We start from the raw sequence: 22,289 nt of genomic DNA, 5'->3' as shown, positions 1-22,289 counted from the left end.
TGAAAAAACCCTCAGCTCGGAACTCGTCAGAATCGGGCTTGCTGATAACAAACTATCATTACACCCGGGGAAAACAGAGTCCATTCTCTTCGGTTCAAATAACAAACTCAGCAAGACCGACGGCTTCTCAGTTACAGTGGGTGACACAGGGAACAAAATAAGCACCCGCCAAACGCCAATGGCGTGTAGATTTCCTCTTTGGCTGGTAAATTACAAAGGCTACTCAGCCACTCTGGCGTGTAAAATAATTGGGAGCCATATGAGCATATTCGAGTATTATATCATCAGGGCTATAAAGTGCAAGCATTTCACTCGCATTTGCCTCTAAAAATAGATTTGTGAGAACCGGAAAAATTATTTAAGAGCAGAGTGTGCGAGTAAATCGTCTTGCGTAGTGGGCGTGTCAACAACTGCACAATTGTCATTTCATAATAGACACGGAGCAGCGTGGATCAGCTCTGTAACAACTCATCTCGAGTCTGCTTCTATGTGCAACGAAAACTCTGCGAGCAGCGGTTCCAACATGCTTTGCATCCTCGCCAGTCCTGTATACCCACGTCACGCAAAAAAAAATAACTACTGTAATGTTATCTGCTAACTGAGTACTCCAACTAAGCTAACCTGCTAACGCTAACTACTGCTAACGCTAATCACTGGGGACGCTCAGAGGCATAGTGAGGAAAGCGAGGGCTGAGAATCTGTGTGTGTGTGTGTGTGTGTGTGTGTGTGTGTGTGTCTTGCTCTCTCTCCCTCTCTCTCCTGATCCTATTTAATTCAAAAGGAAGATATTGATGGACAGTAGCTATAGTATATAGCTCAGTAGCTGTAACAGAATAATTGTATTGATTAACTATTATTCAATAGCATTTAAATTATAATGAATTAAATAATTGTATAAAGAATTGTCCATGTTCTGTCATCTAATAATATATTCCATTACCTTTCCTATCTGTATCAAAGTCAAAATGTTGGTATTGTGACAACAGTACAACATACAAAAGCAGCTTGACAACCGATATCCTTTGCGTCTAGTAGGCATGGGCCAATGTGTGATTTTGGTGATATGTGCTATTGCACAGATGTTGACCCTTAGTATGCACATGCACGCACAGTATAATATGCATGTAATAAATAGTTTGTTAATAAACTCTGTTACTTGAAAAATGTTCACTGTGCTCCTAAATTTCTTTGTGTGCTCCTAATTATAATTTTTTATTTAGGAGCACATGTGCTCCCTGGGAAAAAGGTTAGCGTAGAGCCCTGTATATAGTAATAATAATAACACATGGCGATATACTAAAAAGCTATTTCTAATTTTTGGCTGGTAAAAGATCTACCAGCCACCTTGGCTGGAAACCAAAAAGTAAATTTTGTTCCCTGAGGTGACAATATTGTCACAAGGAAAGATGCAATTACATACCTGGGCCCTCATTTATCAACAATTCTTAGAAAGTGTTCTATTTTTGTTCTTAAGCACAGAATTTAGAATGTGTGTACGCACAGAAAATTCTGGATTCATCACACGTGCGTACACGGGTCGTACGCACACTCCGTGTTGATAAATACCATCAAGTTCTACGCTCCATGCTCGTGCCCGATTTTAAGTATTTGCATATAGCACCGCCCGTAATTAACAATATACGGTAATGGAACACCCCCATGAAATGTGGAAAAGTGGACTAAGCCGAGCGAAGCTTGTTATGGGAGAAATACGTGACAGGCTGACAGACATGTACACGTACGGTGATGTTGGATATATCTATTAACTTAAAGACCATATTAACTAATAAAGACCGTGCTGGAATATGACTGCCTTTTTCCGTTTCGTTCGATAAATACCCAGGGATTAAAGTTCTCCTCAATTTTATTCCAAATCGCGACGGATTTTCCGTAAATTTTCTACCTGCTGCATATGATTTGTAGAGGCATACAATCTATTTTGATGTCGGTATTGGGTAGCCTATATAAACAATAATACGAGAGCATATACAAGAACAATGAATCTCACTGCCATGTATGATGTAGCCTACGCCATGTGTAGCCTGCCTATATGTGATCAATACAAACTTGAACTTGAATTCCATCATGTCTGTGTGCGGGTCTGCAGGAGCTCACAAGGCTGTTGTCACAATGTAAATGAGAACGTGCACTGAAAAGTTACAGTATGTAGTTGGTTGATAATTTGTATGACAGTCAGTAAACCCTTGTTGCAAAAAGTATCCGTTTTATTTAATGAATTGAAAACATGCAGCATGCCTTTCCTCCCGGCAGCAACGACATGTATCAGGCAAATGCGCATTGCAACATTGACTGAGTGGAATCCCTTTCTATTCACATAACTGCATTTGTGATGGAGCTTTGACAGCTACAGTAACAGTCTATTGCTCGATCCATCTCCAATATCACGATGGACCCGAGGCCGAGGGTGGAGAGGACTTGAATGAATTCCATCATCATATTTATATGTTGTGTCTGTGTCCACTATGTTTGTTACTTTGTTATTTTCCCCCCTATCTATGTAAAGCGACCTTGGGTCTCTTGAAAGGCGCTATATAAAATGAAGCTATTATTATTATTGTTATTATTATTATTATCACGTCTGTGCGCGGAGCTCACAAAAAAAAGACTGTCTTTTAGTTTTAGTCTCAGTGAAGTTTCAACGGAGGTAATCTATTCTAACCAACAAATTGAAGTAGAAAGCATTTCGTTGTGGCCAATCTTATTTGGAAACATGACACAAAATAATAGTATTTCGCTTTTTATTTGAAACAATATTTTATCGCGTTTGGAGGTGGGTGTTCTGCGTCTGCCCCCCCCCCCCCCCCCCCCGTGCCAAACATGCAGGCCAACCTCTTGTTCGCGCGTGAGCCTGTTATCATTACACTACTGTCGCTATTTTACAATGAACTATAATGAATTACGGGTCATACAGAAGTTGAACACGCCAGTGTTGAAACTAGGGATGTCCAGATCACGTTTTTTGCCACCGATACCGATCACCGATCGTCTTGAGCCATATCGGCCGATACCGATCGTTTTTGATTAAAAAATCATTTTTTTTTTATTATTTTATATACATTTTTTATATTTTTTTATAAAATATATATATTATATAATTAGACTTGTACTTGTATTATCTGCGAGACATCGCCACCACGCAACAAGTCAAAATGCTCGTTATCTGCAAACAGCTCCACTGTCTTGTGTGTACTCGAGTAGCCTCCAGCTACGGCCAGGATCTCCGGCGCTGCAGCTGGACCCTAGTATTGGTATAAATCACATTCAGCAAGCCCTCAGCTCGAATACGCATCGAATCAATGTTATAAGACATTGATATCAGGAGCTATCTGTAACTACTGCTAGCCGGCTAGATAACGTTAAGACAACTCCTCAGTGAACTATTTAGTTTAGAGCTAACGTGAGCTACCGAGTCAACGGTGGTAACTTATCATGCACTCGACTATTGCTGGAGCATTTGTTGATATCAGCAGCTATCAGTAGCTAGCCAGCTAGATAACGTTAGACAATGCCTCATGTAGTCACTGGGTCATTTAGTTTAAACAGTAACGTTAGCTCGGTAGGTACTGGTAGCCAACGTTAGCTCACGTCGCATCATGCACCAGACTATAGCAGACTGCGACTGCGAGGCTCTTGTTTACATGAGTGCGGGAGGGGCTGGGGAGGAGGAGGCGCCGTACACTGCAAGCAGCTCTGTGAGAAGTCAGCAGTGACTGTGAGATCTCCGCTAAGAATTGGATCATGTTTTTCTATCGGTTTTGACGATCGACGAAAATAAAGCATTATCACCGATCACCGATCGCATATTTATACTGATTATCGGCCGATAACGATCGGTGGCCGATCGATCGGGCATCCCTAGTTATTTCCGCGATGCAGACTGCAATATAAAAATGCTACCACCGGGCGCCAGGTACGCATGCCCTGAACGCACAAAGTCAAGCACACATTCAAATTGATAAGTCCCACACTTTGCTTAGAAACGATCGTACGCACGGGTTACGCACATATCTGTGCGTACGCAACGTTGATAAATGAGGGCCCTGGGTTCCATCCTAGAGGCAAATCTTTCCTGTGACAAAATGGCATCCAATGTAATAAAAAAAGTCAACCAACGAACTAGATTCTTGTACCGGATCTCCTCTCTGGTAAACAAGAATACCCTGAAGACTCTGGCAGGAGCACTCATTCAAGGGTACTACGACTATGCTTGCACTTCATGGTAGTTTAGTTTCTTTAATAGTTGTCATACAGAAGTACAGAATACTTTTATACAAAATGCTTCTTTCTGTTACGCTCCAGAGACTGTGCTAGACAAAAGATAAGTATGAAATAAAATAAAATAGTATAGCATAGCATGTAAAAATAGAAGTAAAAATAGAAGTCACGTACGTAAACAGTGTTCAGTATATACATATGTACAATGTTCGATGCAGAATAGAAGTAACTGAGTTACCATACAATATACAATATACTATGCAATATACTAATATACAATACTATATAGTGCAAAGCAGAAATGGGATGAGGTACAATTTAGGTGCAATTTATAGTAAGGGGTACTGAGGTATGGGTTGTAGTGCAAATCCTTTACCAATAAATATAAAGTGTGTTTAGGTGTTCTAGAGTGTGGAGAGTGGGTGCTGCAGTGTGTTGTTTGTTTAAAGTGAGTGTGTGCATGTGGATGTGTGTGTTGTGAGTGCAGTTGATGGTTGTTGCATAGTGTTATTGTTCGTTGACAACCTGATGGCCTGGGGAGTCTTTCTGTGCTTGCCATGAGACTCCGGTATCGCTTGCCTGACCGCAGCAGTTCAAAGAGGCAGTTGTTTGGGTGGCTGGAGTCCTTGATAATTCTCTTAGCCATACCCCTGCACCGCTTGTTGTAAATGTTCTGGAGAGTGGGAAGCCCCCCTCCAATTCGGCTGAACGTGCCACTCTCTGTAGTCTGCTTCTGTCTTGTGCAGTGCTATTCTCAAACCAGGAGGTGATATTGCCAGTCAGGATGCTCTCTATTGTACATGAGTAGAAGTTCTTAAGGATCTTCTGACTGACTTGGAACTTCCTGGCGCCTGAGTAAGTAGAGGCGTTGTCGTGCCTTCTTCACAACACTGTCAATGTGTGTGGTCCATGTCAAGTCCTCGGATATGTGGGCTCATGGTACCAAAGCACCTCAAAGGCGCTAAAAACAAAATTACAAACATCCCAAAACAAACTGGTCAGACTACTGCTTGAGCTTACTCCTAGAACCCACCTCACCCCTGCCCACTTTGACAACCTAGGATGGCTTAGAGTAGACGACAGAGTACAGCAACTTGCAATGGGCCTGGTCTACAAGATACACTACAGCACTCCCATGTACCCATGTACATGTCAAAATACTTCCCAAAGGTCAGTGAATACCACAACCACAACACCAGAGGGAGCTCCACAAATCATGTCAAACCCAGATTCGGCTCAAACAAGGGACTAAACACAATTCGCAATTATGCCACATCAATGTGGAACGCCCTACCCACAGGCCACAGCAGTAAAGGAATGCGAATCACTACCCACTTTCAAAACCACTCTCAAAGAGCACCTACGGGAGACTGCAATTCGAAACTGGCCCCTGTAAATGTCCAAACCCAACCCCCTCCAATGTACAGTTCCCCCCCACCCCACCCACAATGTACAGTTCCCCCACCGTCTGATCCATTCCAACAGGAAGCGATTTGCGACTGGTCTTGTTAAGACAATGTCTACATTTATGTTTGTTTTATATTATATATATACAATGTGGGAAGGGTTAATTTTTCCTAATACATTCTAAGGGGTATGATTTATGACAATATGGCTGCCAACCCTGAGCTGCTGTGATGGGAGTTGATTGCTGCAGGGGGCAATGCAATTCAGGTGTGAATGCCATCTTGGAGTGGAGAGGCAGAGAGAAAAATCTTCTGTGCAGGGGAAGGATTGGGCTCCTTCAGTGGGTAAAAGAATGCCCATTTAGACCAGTAAAAGAGGGTTCAGTGAGGGAATCACTCCAGAGACGCCATTGGTATGTATGTTTGTAGTTGTGTAATTGTCAATTTAAATCACTATAATTTGTACCTGTGGAGGGCTGGGTAGGTGGCAATTGTGTGGGAATCATTCAAATTAATGAATGTTTGGGTGTACTGTGTAACTAGATAGGAGGGGATGCCAATTGGCAAGTTGTTTTGTGTACTTTGGGTTGGATCTGGTCCATTGTGATCAAGTAACAATTGTTTGGTTAAATTAAATTCAGACATAATTGATTTGGTCTGTTTAAATCTAAAGTAAAATGTATTTGGAAGGTTGGTAAACTAATTTGGTTAAATTGAAATTCAAACTAATTGATTTGGTCTGTTTAAGTTTAAAGTAAAATGTATTTGGAAGGTTGGTAAATTTATTTGGTTAAATAAATAGGTCAAACTAATTGATTTGGCCTGTAAAATAGCCTAAAAATATATAAAAATGTGTTTGGAAGGGAAAATAATCATATACTGACAATACTACAATTGAAGGAAGTGTATTTGATTATTTGGCATGCACTTGTTATTTGTAGAGTGGCTAATTTTTGTGTTTTCTTTAAAGGTTTTCAACCTACTTTCGATGATGCTACATTCAATGATGCTGCCTTCAACATTATTTCAATGACTACAACATGTTTGGAATGATGATGTGTTGGACCATGAGAAGTCATTAAAATCTTCAAAATTGGAGTCAAGGTTCAAGCCGTTTTCAAGTTTGGGCAGCACTGGTACCAAGAAAAAAAACCACATAACTTGACAGGTCTCAAAATGACACACACACGACTCGCGACTCAGTGCATGTGTGTGTTCCTGTGGGTTGCTCATCGCATGTGTGTGTGTGTTAATCTGATGACAAATAAAGACTTATACTTATACGTATACCGCATACTGTATTGTGCAAAATAAATCGTTCCAGCAAAGTAGGCTTTGTCAATACTGAACGACTTGACGACGTTTGTCAAGAACCAATCGCGCAGTTGGTTGGGAAATACTGGAATGCGCTCGGAACTATAGGAGAAGAGAAGAGAGGAGATGTTGTATGCGTTCTATGCGTACGGCCTGGGCAACCAGCATCTAACTGTTCTAACAGCAATATATAATCCATTTTAGAAGAAGAACGCACGCAATAAGTTATAATAATAATAATTATTGAAAAGTTCTGGATTTATAAAGTCGTATTTGGGGGCAATTGACCAATGGTTTGCTTTCAACCCATTAACTCCTTCCTCTCTCACCTTTTTATATATATATTTTTATTGTATCTACTAAAACTGTATTGTATTGTTTGTTTTGTAAAGTGTCTGAGCATTAGGAAAAGCGCTATATAAATCTGATGTATTATTATTAGGAATGGTAGGCTTTTTTAATGTTTCTCATCAGGGTAAGAGTTTCTTATCTGGGTAAGAGTGCTCTCGACCACTCTTAGAATGTGGTCTTGCCTGAGAGAAAAGCAACAATAAGAAAACATTGCTGAATCCCAGGTAAGAACAAAATAAGAGGAAATGCTAGTTAAGAATGAAATCTGTTCTTACAGGGCTCTATGCTAACCTTTTTCCCAAGGAGCACATGTGCTCCTAAATGAAAACATTTAGGAGCACAACATTTTTTAGGAGCGCACAAAAATATTTAGGAGCACAGTGAAAATATTTAAAGTAACAGAGTTTATTTTTATTTTCAAAAATAAATGTATATTTGTACTGTGCGTGCAAACGGGAACGGGACACACATCTGTGCAATAGCACATACCACCAAAGTCACTGGCCCACTGTGTGCGTGTGTGTATCTGCGTGTGCAAACGGGAATGGGACACAGACATTTGAACTATTAAGTGATTAATGCCTACTGTGGCAAAGTTGTAGCCAACAAGGCAGTGACATTGAACAAAAAAGAGACACTGGCATTACCACCATCTGTATACTACCTTTGCTAAAACTGTGTTCTGTTAAAGGTGGTAACTACTGGAATAGCCTACCAGTTGTGATTAGAGAGTGCCCCACATACTCCATGTTCAATCAAGACCCATCTTAAACTGCATCTTAAGGCAAACCAGAACTGTGATAATTTTTTATCTGATTTAGTTTATGTAACTTGTTTCTTGTTTTTATTGTTGTTTTTATCATTGATTGTCACCATGCTTTACCCTAAGCAGACTATTTATTTATTGAAAGAGTTTTCCTGTCTCCTGGTGTAAATGAGCTCTTGCTACAACCCTGCATGTTTACATTTTGTATTTTGTACTTGATGTTCATTAACATGTGCTGTCCGAGTGTCCCTATCAAATAAACTATCAAATCAAACTACTGCTACAAAAGTAACAGTCACTTAACTTTAGCTTTTGCCCCTTTTATGCATACAATGCCTATGTTTTGGCTAGTGTTGCTCTTCTAGAAAAATAATCCTTTCAGGGTTGCCTATTGAAATACTGTACACCTCCAGTACAGAAACATTGTTTATGAGTTTGCGTGTCAGGTAGACCATTGATTGACAGTCGATACTGCCAATTACATCACACCGCTTTCACCCACCTCTGCTGTTGATAACGCTAGCCAAGTTAGCATATACACACGCACAGGCCAGTGACTTTGGTATAGGGGTGTAACAATGCATCAATCCTAAGGGGAAAATTCAACTGCATCGATTTGAAAATGTTAGAATCGATTATCGCAATTTTAATGTGTACACACTACAGTGTTATGTTATTATCATGTCCGTTACAGCCAACACAACGACATACGCTACAGCATCAACGTTATGATTAACAAAGCAAGGCATTCGTTTTGTTGCATTAACGTTATATTACTATTGCTATCGATAAATCTAGGTGTTCTAAAATCTATTGCTATTGGTAAGACTAGAATAAGTTAGTGTCTCGGAAAACGCTCGCATATCGCAATGGTGGATTTTCAGGAAGTAAAAAAAGCCAATGAGAGCTTCCGATTGGTCATTTCCTTTTTTTTTTTTTTTTTTTACCAGTCACGTCACTCTACTGTGATTGGACCGTTGGCTTGAGTGCAATGTGGGACTTGTAGTTTTTGAACAATTATCAGCGGAGAGGGGAAAAAGCAGGCTGTAATACTGAGGCTGTAATCTTGTCTCGCACACTGTGCGAGTAATTGATTTTTCCGGTTCGCACACACATATTTCTAGGGGCATATGCGAGCAATATGGTCGCACTGCATGGCTTCATGAATGAGGCCCATTGCTTGTAGAAAGGGAGATGTGGTGTTATGTTAACGTGTGTTCATTATACCACACAGTGTACAGAGTAGTGTACGAGAGAGGCAAGAAGAACACAGTGTGTGTAATGGAGCTACGGAGAAGCTAATAAAGATCCTCACAACCACAGCAGAGGACTCAGGTATTAGTTACAGTGTGAAGCAACACGACACCTGTGTGCTGTAGTGGATCTTGTAGACGAGGCCTGTTGCAAGTTGCTGTACTCTGTCGTCTACTGTCAGCCATCCTAGATAACTATGTTGTCCTGTGTCAAAGGTTCCTTTCTGCTGCTGCTGCAAGGAAGGAGCGATAAGAGGAAAACAATGTCAATATAACTGTACTTACGTGTTGATCCAGTACAGTTCTGCCACAGAGACGTTAGCAAGAGACTCGTTTAATGTCTCTGCTCCGACTCACAACAAAGACAACAACACACTTGATCTGCTTCACAATCGGGTTCAAAGTCAGTCATGTTTGCACGGAGGAGTTGACGGTGACCGATCACAGATGTGTTGTGTTTAACTTGTCCTTTGATAAGGGTTTTGTAGCAGAGAAGCGAGTTAAAAGCTCCTCAATGTAAACAGTCTGGCTGTAGAAACGTTAGCTGCTGGTTTTAACAGCGACGCGCGGCCATCTTCGATGACGTCACTCGCTCCGTTCAAGCCGTAAACCGCTCCCCTTGTTGATTTACGACATCTGTGTCGCAAAACAGAGAGGCAATGGAAATCTTCCAACCTTCAAGTACATCTTCTCTATCTCAAAGAGTTGATATCTGAATTTAACTATCTAATTAAGAGTGCCAGGGCTACTTCTTTCTCTAACCTTATTTCTGAATTAATAATAGATATGATTACAGTGTAGGCTAGTTGTAGAAAGCAGTAGATATTCCCCTTCAACTGCAATTCGAAACTGGCCCCTACAAATGTCCTAACCCAGTTGTACAGTAAATGACCAAGTATGGCTTTGTCAGTATTCCAATGTACATTACAGTGAAATGCTTGGTTCTGTATGAGCCCCATGCAGAGAATTGAGTTGAGTTTATTTATCAATAAAAACACAATGAAATGGATAAACAAAATAATTTTTTTGAAATGAAATCTTCCATTCATCATTAAATGATAAACAAATTAGTTCGAGAAGGAGCAGAAGGAAGCAATTACTTATCTAGTCCTGCCCCTTCCTCACAATATCATACATAAAACAAACGGTGGTATAGTGGTGGTTAATACTCAGAGCAAGAAGGTTGTGGGTTCGAATCCCGCTTGGGGACCAGGTTGCCAGTTACCCAGGTGGGGTATCTCCCGGGCCTTTCTGTGTGGTGTTTGCATGTTCTCCCCGTAATCGCAAGCAGTGGTGCAGTGGTGGTGCCACGCGGTACCACGCCGTCCCAGGCTCCCAGCACTTTTCTGAGCAGGAGTATGCGCACGTGCGCACACAAAAATGCGTTCACAACTTTCACTCGACTCGTCGCGCCATGCGCCAAGTACCAGTACTCAGCTATCACCTAGTCTTTGCATAACAATAGCATAGCAATAGCATAACAAAGAACGAGAAGAGCAAAACCAAAATGCAAGCCCTGTACCAATTGGTGGGGGTTGCTTGAGCTGTGGAGCTCTCACTATTAGCGCTTTTAAACCGGCCGGGCCCCGGTTCAAGTTCCAGCTCCGTTCTCAACCCTCTGAACTCTGGTGCCCTCTGGCGAACCGGCCCGCGTTTACACCCATTTAAGCAGAACCAACATTCCACCGTCTCCGTCATCAACGGGGGCGTTACCCAGGCGGAGGTAGAAATAATGCGTGGAGAGCGAGCCGAAACGCACAAGCGCACATACGCACTTTGAAATGAATCATTCCAGCAAAGTAGGCTTCTATTATTCTAATTACTGTTTTAATGGGTATCACAGTAGTAAGTCCTACTGTAGAACATGACATATTAGCATGACATCTGATTTATTAATGCCAATACTAAAGATTAGGGACAAATGCAATTGGCACAAGTGTAAATGATGGATTAGTCACTCAGTTTTAACATCTGACAGATTAGCTCACCTCATTAGTCTGCTGGCTGTGGTCACAGGTTCAAATCACTGTTGGTTCAAAAAAGAAATCTTTACGTTTAATTAATTTATCCACTCTGGTTGGATGGTGTGTATGTTTGTATTGTGCTGTATAATGACAATACATTTGAATCTAATCTCATTTTGAAATCGCTATGCTGCCTATGGACACGACAGTGGCAGATAGCTTCGGAGGTGATTGCATTGCACCATGGTGATCCACTCAACAGGTAGCGATTTCAAAATGAGATTAGATTCAAATGTATCGTCATTATACAGCACAATACATGGAGCCTGGCTGGTGTAAAAGGGCTATATGTGACAAATGGTCCCGACTGGAAGGATGAGACATTTCTTAAGTTGTGCTTCAGAAGGAAACTGTCCTTCTGTAAACTGTAAGTTACATTGTTAATTTAGTTTGTATTTACTTTTCTAGTTTAAGTTAATTCAATTAAAGAAATTGTATTGTATGGTTTGTTTTGTAAAGTGTCTTTGAGCATTAGGAAAAGCGCTATATAAATCTGATGTATTATTATTAGGAATGGTAGGCTTTTTTAATGTTTCTCATCAGGGTAAGAGTTTCTTATCTGGGTAAGAGTGCTCTCGACCACTCTTAGAATGTGGTCTTGCCTGAGAGAAAAGCAACAATAAGAAAACATTGCTGAATCCCAGGTAAGAACAAAATAAGAGGAAATGCTAGTTAAGAATGAAATCTGTTCTTACAGGGCTCTACGCTAACCTTTTTCCCTTGTATTGTATCTACAATTACATTTAAAACATTGTTTGTTTTTCAACCATATCTGTTGACAATATAATTTCTTTATATATTGAAGGCTACATCCTGCTACCTTTTTCAGCTTCTCTATTTCAAGGAAATATTTACAAAAACTAAACTAAAACTAGTAATTTCCTATACAAAGATTTTTTCTACTATTTATGCATAATAATCATCTGTTCTGTGCGCACGCGAGGGAACATGTATGCACATGTGCGCGCGTGCATGCACGTGCCATCATTTAAACAGCGTACAGGCACTTCTGATATTACGACTGCACCCCTGCTCGCAAGGCTTACCCAATAAGATAACCCCAATGGAAAAACATGCACAACAGATCGCTAATGCTGTCGTGTCCCTGACGAAGACGGACAGGAGCACTTGGATTGGTCCCCGGGCGCGGCGCTCGCTCCCGGCTGCCCTTGGGGGGAAGGACGATGAGATGGGAGGTGCAGAGAATATTTCATCAGCGACTCAGTGCATGTGTGTTCCCGTGGGTCGCCCATCGCATGTGTGTGTTTGTGTTCATCTGATGACAAATAAAGACATATACTTATTTTATTTGGTAAGAGATATACTTATTTGATTTGGTAAGAGATATTTAAAGTATCTAATTTTCCTATTATTATATAACTATTATTTGCATTTAAGACTGAGATTATATGAGTTGTATCCATTAATTTATCAATATTTCTGTCTGTTGCAGCACACACACACACACATTTCCCCACCATTTTCCTGATGAATAAAACCCACAGAGTTTAAAGTGGAACTCTCTCCTGTCTTCAACCCTGACCAGTCATCTGACCGTGACTCTTCTCTGCTCACCATCACTTTCATTCACCCTGTGCCAACACATCCCTAGAGCACTAGCAGCCTATTGCTCTATTACAATAGTGTCTTTATACCTGTATCACTGTAAGGAGTGACGTTCAGGTGATACATGGGACATTCTGCCCTCTAGTGGTAAATGTGCAGAACACATCTGGAGGGTCAGGGTGTCAACGTTGAGCAGAAGAGCTGTTTTCAGCCATATAGTTATGATGAGGAAGGATAGAGACTTGCAGGATTCGAAATTAACAGGGGCTTGGGGCAAAATGCCAGTGAAAATGGACAAAATGCCCTCGAAAATCAGTTAAGGGGGGCACAAAATGCCCCCGACAGTTTACTAATTATATATATATATTTATATATTATATATTTTTTACCGGGGAAATCTGTTGAAGTCCGACATATTTAAATATCTCCGGTCATAATGACTTGTGAAAATTATTCACTCGCGACCGGTGGTTTGCTGATGACGGGAGCTTGGTGCTGGATTAGCGAGAAGCATGCCACTGCAGAGCCACAGAGCTCACAGTTGTGCCCGCACAGTAGGCTTGGGCGGTATGACGGTATTACGGTATACCGGGGTCTTTAGAAATACCGACGGTATTGAAAATCAATACCGTCAAAATCACAGTTGGTTTTAAGTTTCTATTTCCACTGAAACAGAGTTTATACAGGGACGGCATTGGGTTTCGGTTTCCATTAGTGAAACGGAGTTAACTTTCGAGTTGGTTGAAGTGCGTGCACACACACACACGGCACGGCCAGCAGAGGGCAGGGGAGGCGGTCCGTATTTCCCCGCACAGAGCTGAGCTGAGCATACACTAACCTGTATGCATTTCCTCTATCTCTGAGCAGCTGCTAAAGCTTAAGCAATAATAATAATATGTTACCATTGAACGATGAAGCGTCGAAGTTAACCACCGTCACTCCAGCCCACGATGAGCTCCCTGAACACAGATGGCTAACGTTTTGTCAAACAAGAGCTAAACTTGCACACACTGTCGCATTTGGACAATTAAAGGACTGGAGTCTGTTTGGATTTAAGCAAAACCCTCACGCCACGAGTCGACTCGCCAGTGACTTCATCCAGCACAACGAGACTACGAGAGACGGAGGCACTTCTTTGGGAATGTAATAGGGGTGCACCGATGTATCGGTCGGGTATCGGTATCGGCCGATAAGTGCCTTGTTGACTGCAATCGGCCTATCGGCCGATAAGCTCGGATGTGCCGATGGCAGTAGCCTAGGGCAGGGCGATATGGAAAAAAATCATATCGCGATAACAATATGATAATTTTATTTTATTTCTCGATATCGATAATTATCGAATTGTTATAAGTATAAAAAAATTATTTTTTTTTATTTATTTTTTTAACAACATATGTATGTTTATTTTGCAGCAATTCTTTGTCATTGCCGCCATCTTTAGTGTTACATCCCCTCACACTCCAGTTCTCAGGCTGCAGCTGGTTTAAAAGCTAAAGTAAACCGGCTTCTCTGCTGGCTGTGGCTCCAGAGGAGTTGAACAGTTCTGGCTCTGCTAGTTTATTTTCGATCTTTTGGCGCTTTTTTGGTGGACAAACCACTGCACATGTGCACTGTGACTCGTGACTGGAGTCTAGTTCTGCTAGCACACATAGCCTACTGTGTACAGACGGTTTCAAAATGTATTTTAAATTAGAAAGCAAACAAAATAAATGGACAAGAGAAAAAGATCTGAATTTAGTCAGTATTGTCATTTGGACAAGCAAAGCCATTACTTTAAGTTGCAGGCAAGAAAGACAAGTCTGTCCACTGTCTCTGGTTTTAAAACTGCCCTGTTGCAGGTAAAAAAAAAAAAAAAAAAAAAAATGATTTTTCGATTTTTTTTTTATTTCGATATTCGATATCGATTATTAAAATATATCGCGATATTTATCGTTATCGTTATATCGCCCAGCCCTACAGTAGCCGATAAATATCCATCAATTTGTGTAGCGTCAAGACAAAAAAAAGTTCACTTGCGACCTGCACAACGCCGTCCCCAGTCCCCCCCATACACACACACACACACACACAAGCTACTGCATCAAAGTTACTACTTATGATTAACAAGTCATTCGTTTTGTGGCATTAACGTTATATAGTTAGTGTTACGAAGGATCAGATTAAACCGAATATATATATTTATTTATTGATATATATTGAATAGTATTTGTATATCGTTTGATATCCCTTGTATATTCCTTGTACATATACACAGAATATCCCTTTAGCCTACTATAGCCCATAATAGTTCATTCTCTTATTGGACAAAAGGACCAGGCGCCAGGGGACCAGCCCCTGGCGTCAAGTTCAAAGGTACCGACGAGACATGTCCGTACTAGCCCCGGCTCCGCTCAGGGATACGGCTACCGAAATGAGAGTGGCACTATTTGTTCACCGTGCATATAAATATGGCGCAAGTAAATGTAGAAATCCCTTAGTCCTTTACCCTTCTTCCAACTTAGTAACAGAACGTGAAGCCTCACCCACGATACCACGTGCGGTGAAGTATGGCCTGTTTGGCCTTAGAATAGCATCGAGACCTCGTGCGAATTAATAACTGAATTGTCAGAGTTTGGCACTGTACCGTCGAGTGCAACGTATTTCTATTAAGTAATAATAGTCTATCGTGTATGGTGCATCGTGCGGTTAGAGTTCTAAAGTGACCAGCATCTCCAACGCTTCCTCGTGTTATCTAGAGTCTTATCCAGGTTGGGCCGACCACATGGCGCTTTCATCCGAGGAGATCTAGGCGAGGACCGAGGGACATGTACACTGGATTACCTACCCGACGACTGCTGAGCCCTATGCGGCTGGAATATATATTTGCTTTGGTACTGTGATTTGTGGAGCGGATAATCGCCGACGCCTGTGAGTGTTGGATTTACCCCCGAGAGGAGTCAAGTTGAGTCGGCGCTCAGAGAGACTGAGGTCGCCTAGCTTCTTCTTCACTGTGGAGCTACAGCCTACAAGAGAACCAAGGTGTATTCATCTGCGGATCAAGAGTCTACTGCACTGTCTTCTGTACTTGAAGTCTCCCTAGATATCGTTGACCAGACGGTCTACTACCGACGGCTCTCCTACCCCCCCTACCGGCTTACAACCGGGAGGACCCCTTCCAGAGCATCCCGCTATATCATTAAGTGTACCATAGATCTAATTCCCTAAGAGCCAGGTTGTATACTTGCTTCCTGCGTAACCAGAGATTGGACATTCAGTGTTGATTTGCCTACGAGTACTCATTTGCCTTACAAGTGCATTCAAATCATAAATGTAATAGTAAATATCATATGTACCTTTTGCTATATTAAATATTTGATTATTACCTTTGTCTGGAACCGATTTCATTGTGGGAAAGTGTTCATCATATTTAGATATCGTGTACTGTATGGCCAGTAGTTAAAGTACATAAAGCGGTAGTGGTTTAATGATACCATACTTATCAATACAGTCAGGGAATTGTACCCCTCAGTTACAGTTAGTGTTACACGTTCAATAACATCAGCATATTATTTACCCGAACGTAGCAAGCGTTCATACTAGCTCAGTTCCTTCCGTTGCTCACAGAGCCCTGAGTTTTACCCATTCTGCAATCTGTTAATAACGTTTTCAATCAGACACATGTATAGAAAGGCTTTGTTTTATTATAACATTAGTTGCAGTAAAATCATTATGCCTCATTTAAGTCATCCTGCGGAGCTAAAAGCTAAACGTCGGCCGCGCCGTGTTGTTGTTCTAGAAAACCTCTCTCGTCAAAATCAATGGCGGACAAAAGCAGAAGTAAAAAATGTATACGCGCTTGCCGATTGGTGGTAACAGCAGAGGCGGGTGCAAGCGGTGTGTGACGTAAATGGCAGAATCGACTGTTGTTGTGAAGGATCAGATTAAACCGAATATATATATTTATTTATGGATATATATTTAATAGTATTTGTATATCGTTTGATATCCCCTGTATATTCCTTGTACAATATACACTGAATATCCCTTTAGTCTACTAACAGCCCATAATAGTTTCATTCTACCATTGGACGAGAACCTGGCGCCAGCAGCCAAGCCCCTTGGTTCAAGTTCAATCGTGCCGACGAACATGTCATTACAAGCCCGGTTCCGCGTAGGAATACGTCTGGCGAAATACGAATGGTACTATTTGTTCACAGCGCATATATATATGGCGCAAGTAAAGTAGAACTTTCTTTTAGTCCATTAGTCCTTTACCCTCCAACCTAGTAACAGACGTGAAGCCTCACCCACAACGCACGTGTGGTGCAGTAAGGCCTACTTGGCCTCAGAATAGGCATTGAGACATCGTGTGGATTAATAGTTGAATTGTCATAGTTTGGCACTATACCGTCGAGTGGGACGTATTTCTATTAAGTTAATAATAGTCTATTATGTATGGTGCATCGTTCGGTTAGAGTTATAAAGTGAGCAGTACCCCCATCGTTCCTGACGTTATCTGGAGTCTTAACCAGGCTGGGCAGACCACGTGTGGTGCTTGCATCCGAGGAGCTCCGGGCCAGGACGAGTGGACCTGTACATTGGATTACTTTACCCGGACGACGGCGAGCCTTCCACGGCTTGGATTATCTACGTGCTTTGGGTGCTTTGATTATGCCATGGATAACAGCCAACACTGCTGAGTGTTGGAACTACCCCCCCGAGAGGAGTCCAGGTGAGACGGCGCTCTACCCCGAGTGAGGTCGCCTCACGTCTCTTCGTTGTGGACCGGCAGCTACCGTCCACCAGAGGGCCCAGCTGTATTCATCTGTGGACCGAGGTTCTGTGGGCACCGTGTTCAGCACTCTGAATTCTCCCAAGAAATCGTCGGCCAGATGGGATACCGCCAGCGGCTCTCCTAACCCCCCCCCCTACTGACTTACAACCAGCGGGACCCCCCCTTTAGTGTATCCAGCTATAATCATTTAAGTACCATCGCTATAGTTCCCTAAAGAACCAGGTTGTATACTTGCTCCCTGCGTAACCAGAGATTGGACATTCAATGTTGATTTACCTACGAATACTCATTTGCCTTACAAGTGCATTTCAAATCATAAATGTCATTAAGTGAACGTTGTATATACCCTTTGCTATATAAAATATTCGATTTATACATTTGTGTGGACTTCGTTTCATCAGGTGGGAAAGTGTTCATCATATCTACATCATGTACTGTGTGGCCAGTATTTAAAGTACATAAAGCAGGTAGTGGTTTAATGATACCATACTTATCAATACAGTCAGGGAATTGTACCCCTCAGTTACAACTGTCAATCAAAATTTCATTGGTTCAGACAATAGTATCTAGCTGCAGCCCAGCAGGTAGACCATGCTGGGAGAACTAGTATCTAGCTGCAGCCCTGCAGAACATACTGGGAGAGAGATAGTGCTATTTCTTGATGTTTCCTTTTTTTAAGTAAGTAAAGAGGCCTATGTTCATATCGGTGAGCACAATTTGTAAGACAAATATACAGTAGTTTCATTAAAAAAAAAGAAAAAATTACAAAAAAAGAAAATATTACAAAGAAATATATATATTTAAAAAATATATAAAAAAAAAAAATTTGCAACTGGCTCACGTTGATACGATGGTGCCGGGCTGCCGGCCGGGCTAACTAGCTACCGTTAGCTCACGTCGATACCTGGATGGTGCCGGCAGGCGGCAGTGGCTACCTTCTATGATTTGTTTACCTCGAGGTTGAAGAAAGTGCACTTTCAGGTTGAAAGAACGGCCCTAATCTCAACGTGTTTCAATATAAGCAAGCGTTATGTATGGTGATAATAACGAGTATATTGTTAGCTGCGCCCCCCCCCCCCCCCCCCCCCCGCTGATGAAAATGAAAGTCATACCGTCATATACCGTATACCGGGGTATTAGGTCATCACAGTATGATGGTGTGAAAAGAATTATACCGCCCAGGCCTACCGCACAGTGCAATACTCCAATTCAGCCATTGGCAATTCAGCCATTGGGTGGGTGGTGCTGCTGAGCGGTCCCCAGACCGGACCCGATAACGCCGCTGGCTCTGCGGCTCTGCAGTTGCATACTATTGGGATTCGTTTATCGCTTCGTTGGGAGGCGGAGATTGTCATTGGTTTCACTTTCAGCAATCACGCAACGTTGAACCCCACGATAATGTTGCCGTCTCTCTCTGCCAAATTTCTCAGTTCTTCGCTTGATATAATTAATACAAATGTCCAATATAACGGAATTCGTTAGCTCATAAAAATGTGATTATAACAGACTGCTGTCGGGCCAACTGCCCACAGACACCTATTTGATTTCAAGTCAGCAGCAGCACTGAGTCTCGAGGGACTTATTTTATTTGGAATATATTAATGACTATACGCAAAAGTAGCCTAGTTTTAAGTTAAAATATTATAAATCTACATGCCTTGAGGATGTCATTCTTTATATAGCCTGCCTATCAATTGTTTTTAAGCTCAATAAACTGACCGGAATTTCTCACATTTGTCCAGGAGATTGAAATCTTCCAGGACACGGAGACCGGCCCAATATATAACGGAAACCCTGATGGAGACATTAACATTACGTTGTTTCATTTATGTGAATAGTTTATTTACAAGTGAAACAAACTTCTCCTCCATTGCAAACACCGCAACGCTCCCAGCTGTGACACACAATTTCACCCCTGTGCGCACTGACAGCTATGCGTTCTCGGCTTCCCTCATGTTAAGGGGGGCCGGGGGGGACAAAAAGCCCCAGACAGTTTACTAATGATATATGGAGACATTATTAATGTCATTAACATTACGTTATCAAACATAGTATAAAAATTGATATTACTATTTATTTAACTGACGAGTGAAAGACGTGATTTATTAAATCTGTTTTGATCAGACGCCGATGTCGACGTCACTCTCCCCACCCTCTCACATTAGCAGGTGAGCAGCTCACCAGCATTTGATGGCATTTTGAAGACAGACAAGATGGAGCGATTTGATTTCATTATTTAAGGCTGTTACCTCTATGTTGTTCAGGCTGTTACCTCTCTGTTGTTCAGGCTGTTACATCCGTTTAATTTAATTTAACCAAATCTTAACATTTCAGATTTTGACTTTTAACAAAAACAATTGGTATGATCTCTATAATCAGCAAGCATGATGTACAACCCTTATAGCTATTTTTTGCAGGTTGGTTTATATGTATTCACAATATGAGCTGTGTTGTGAATGTGAATAAAATAAAGTTAACTGTTTGAGAGGTCATTAATTGAGTTGTATTTTTTTAATGATAAGGATGTTTAACCCTTTCACTGCCACACGACAGCCGGTTAACCCTTTACTATCACACAACCGACGGCCATGCTCCATCATTAGCATCATTAGCTCCGCCGAAGTGGAGCTAATGATACTAATGATGGAGCATCACCGTCGGTTGTGTGATAGTAAAGGGTTAACCTTCTGTCGTGTGGCAGTGAAAGGGTTAATAACCGTTTATCATAAAAATTCAGTGGCCCCGAAATACAAAAAAAGCCCCCGAAAATCAATTAACCCTTTCTCCGCCGATGACGTGTTAAGACGTCATTCCTCGCCATGCTTAATCTGCCAATGACGTTTTACAGCGTCTTTGAGATCAATATTTCAAATTTCTGTCATGGTATTCATATTTCACCCACGGATCCTTGACTCGCTCAACTCTCCAGCGCTTCAATACCGCCACCTGGTAGCCGATCGGCGAGTTGCCGGAAGTGGGGCCGGAAGTGCTTGGTGTCACCCCTATTCCGTCCGCCGCTCGCGGGACTCCATCTGGACTAGGGCTGGGCGATATGACGATATTATATAAATATCGGGTACAGTTCATTAACAATACACTTTTTCAACGTATCGTGGATATCGTGATGTTTTGCCCAATAGGATTGTGTCGCGTCAATCTGGTCCACACGTTACTCGTTCATATCTCAGCCTGTGTTGAGATATGCCCATTCCGCGGTCTGTTAATAAAGTTTTCAATCAGACAGATGTATGGAAAGTAGGGATGCCCCGATCACGTTTTTTGCCACCGATACCGATCACCGATCGTCGTGAGCCATATCGGCCGATACCGATCCGATACCGATCGTTTTTGATTAAAAGAAATTAAAATGTATTTTATATAAAAAAAAAATTCTTTATAAAATATATATATTATATAATTAGACTTGTACTTGTATTATCTGCGAGACATCGCCACCACGCAACAAGTTCCACTGTCTGTGTGTACTCTAGTAGCCTCAAGCTACAGCCAGGATTCTCCGGAGCTGCAGCTGGACCTATACTCGAGTAGCCTCGAGCTACGGCCAGGATTCTCCGGCGCTGCACCTGGACCCTATTGGTATAACGTTACTTAACTGTGCTCAGCAAGCCCTCAGCTCGAATACGCATCGAATCAGTGTTATAAGACATTGATATCAGGAGCTATCTGTAGCTACTGCTAGCCTGATATAAAGTTAATACAACGCCTCAGTGAATTATTTAGTTCAATGGGACATTTCGTTTTTAACAGTGAACTAACTTGCGCTAACGTGAGCTAACAGCTAACAGGTATCATACCTACCTACTATACTTGCTGGAGCGTTTGTTGATGTCAGGAGCTATCGGTAGCTGGCCGGCTAGATACCGTTCGGTTAGACAATGCCTCATCATGTATTAAACTAAAAGTGAATAGTTGACTGGGTCATTTTGTAACGGTAGCTAAGCTAACGTTAGCTCAGGGAGACGCCGACACGCCGTCCTCCCGTGTCTCACTAGACTAGACCCGTGTTTACATGCGGGAGGGGCTGGACTCGAGAGCAGACGCCGCACCACCGGTGTCTGAGACAGAACTCAGCGACAGCGAGTGAGATCGGGTTTGACGATCGGTGAAAATAAAACATTATCACAGATCACCGATCGCATATTTATACTGATTATCGGCCGATAACGATCGGTGGCCGATCGATCGGGGCATCCCTACTGGAAAAGCTTTTATTATAACATTCGTTGAGGTAAAATCATTATGGCTCATTTAGTCATCCTGTGGTGCACTGGTCTCCTACTAGTCGGTTGCGGGGAGCTAATGTAAGTAGCTTTGTTGATGTCAGCACACCGGACATTCAGGAAGTCAAAAACGAATGGCGCTTGCCGATTGGTGCTAAGAACAGCAGGGCGGGTGCAAGCGGTGTGACGTAATTGGCAGACTCGACTGTCAATCAAAATTATTCTGTTGTCCGTCAGAATGAATGAATGAAAACTTTATTAACATATTGCAGAATGGGTACAATACAGTACAGGAGGATGAAGACCAGAAAAAGACTTTCGGCTTTTTTACATAAGGGTCCTCCATTTTCAATTCATC

General features: G+C 41.9%; 1 protein-coding gene across 1 annotated transcript in view; it reads right to left on the bottom strand.

Moving 5' to 3' along the window:
- The window catches only part of LOC311234558 (uncharacterized protein), a gene marked incomplete at its 3' end in the record, with an annotated part of 108,630 nt that overhangs the window by 78,698 nt on the left and 7,643 nt on the right, over positions 1-22,289 (bottom strand). The window lies entirely within an intron of this gene.

Source organism: Notolepis coatsorum (assembly GCF_963971535.1).
Source record: "Notolepis coatsorum genome assembly, chromosome: 9".
Classification (NCBI taxonomy): Eukaryota; Metazoa; Chordata; class Actinopteri; order Aulopiformes; family Paralepididae; genus Notolepis; species Notolepis coatsorum.
This window is presented reverse-complemented; position numbering and strand designations above follow the sequence as displayed.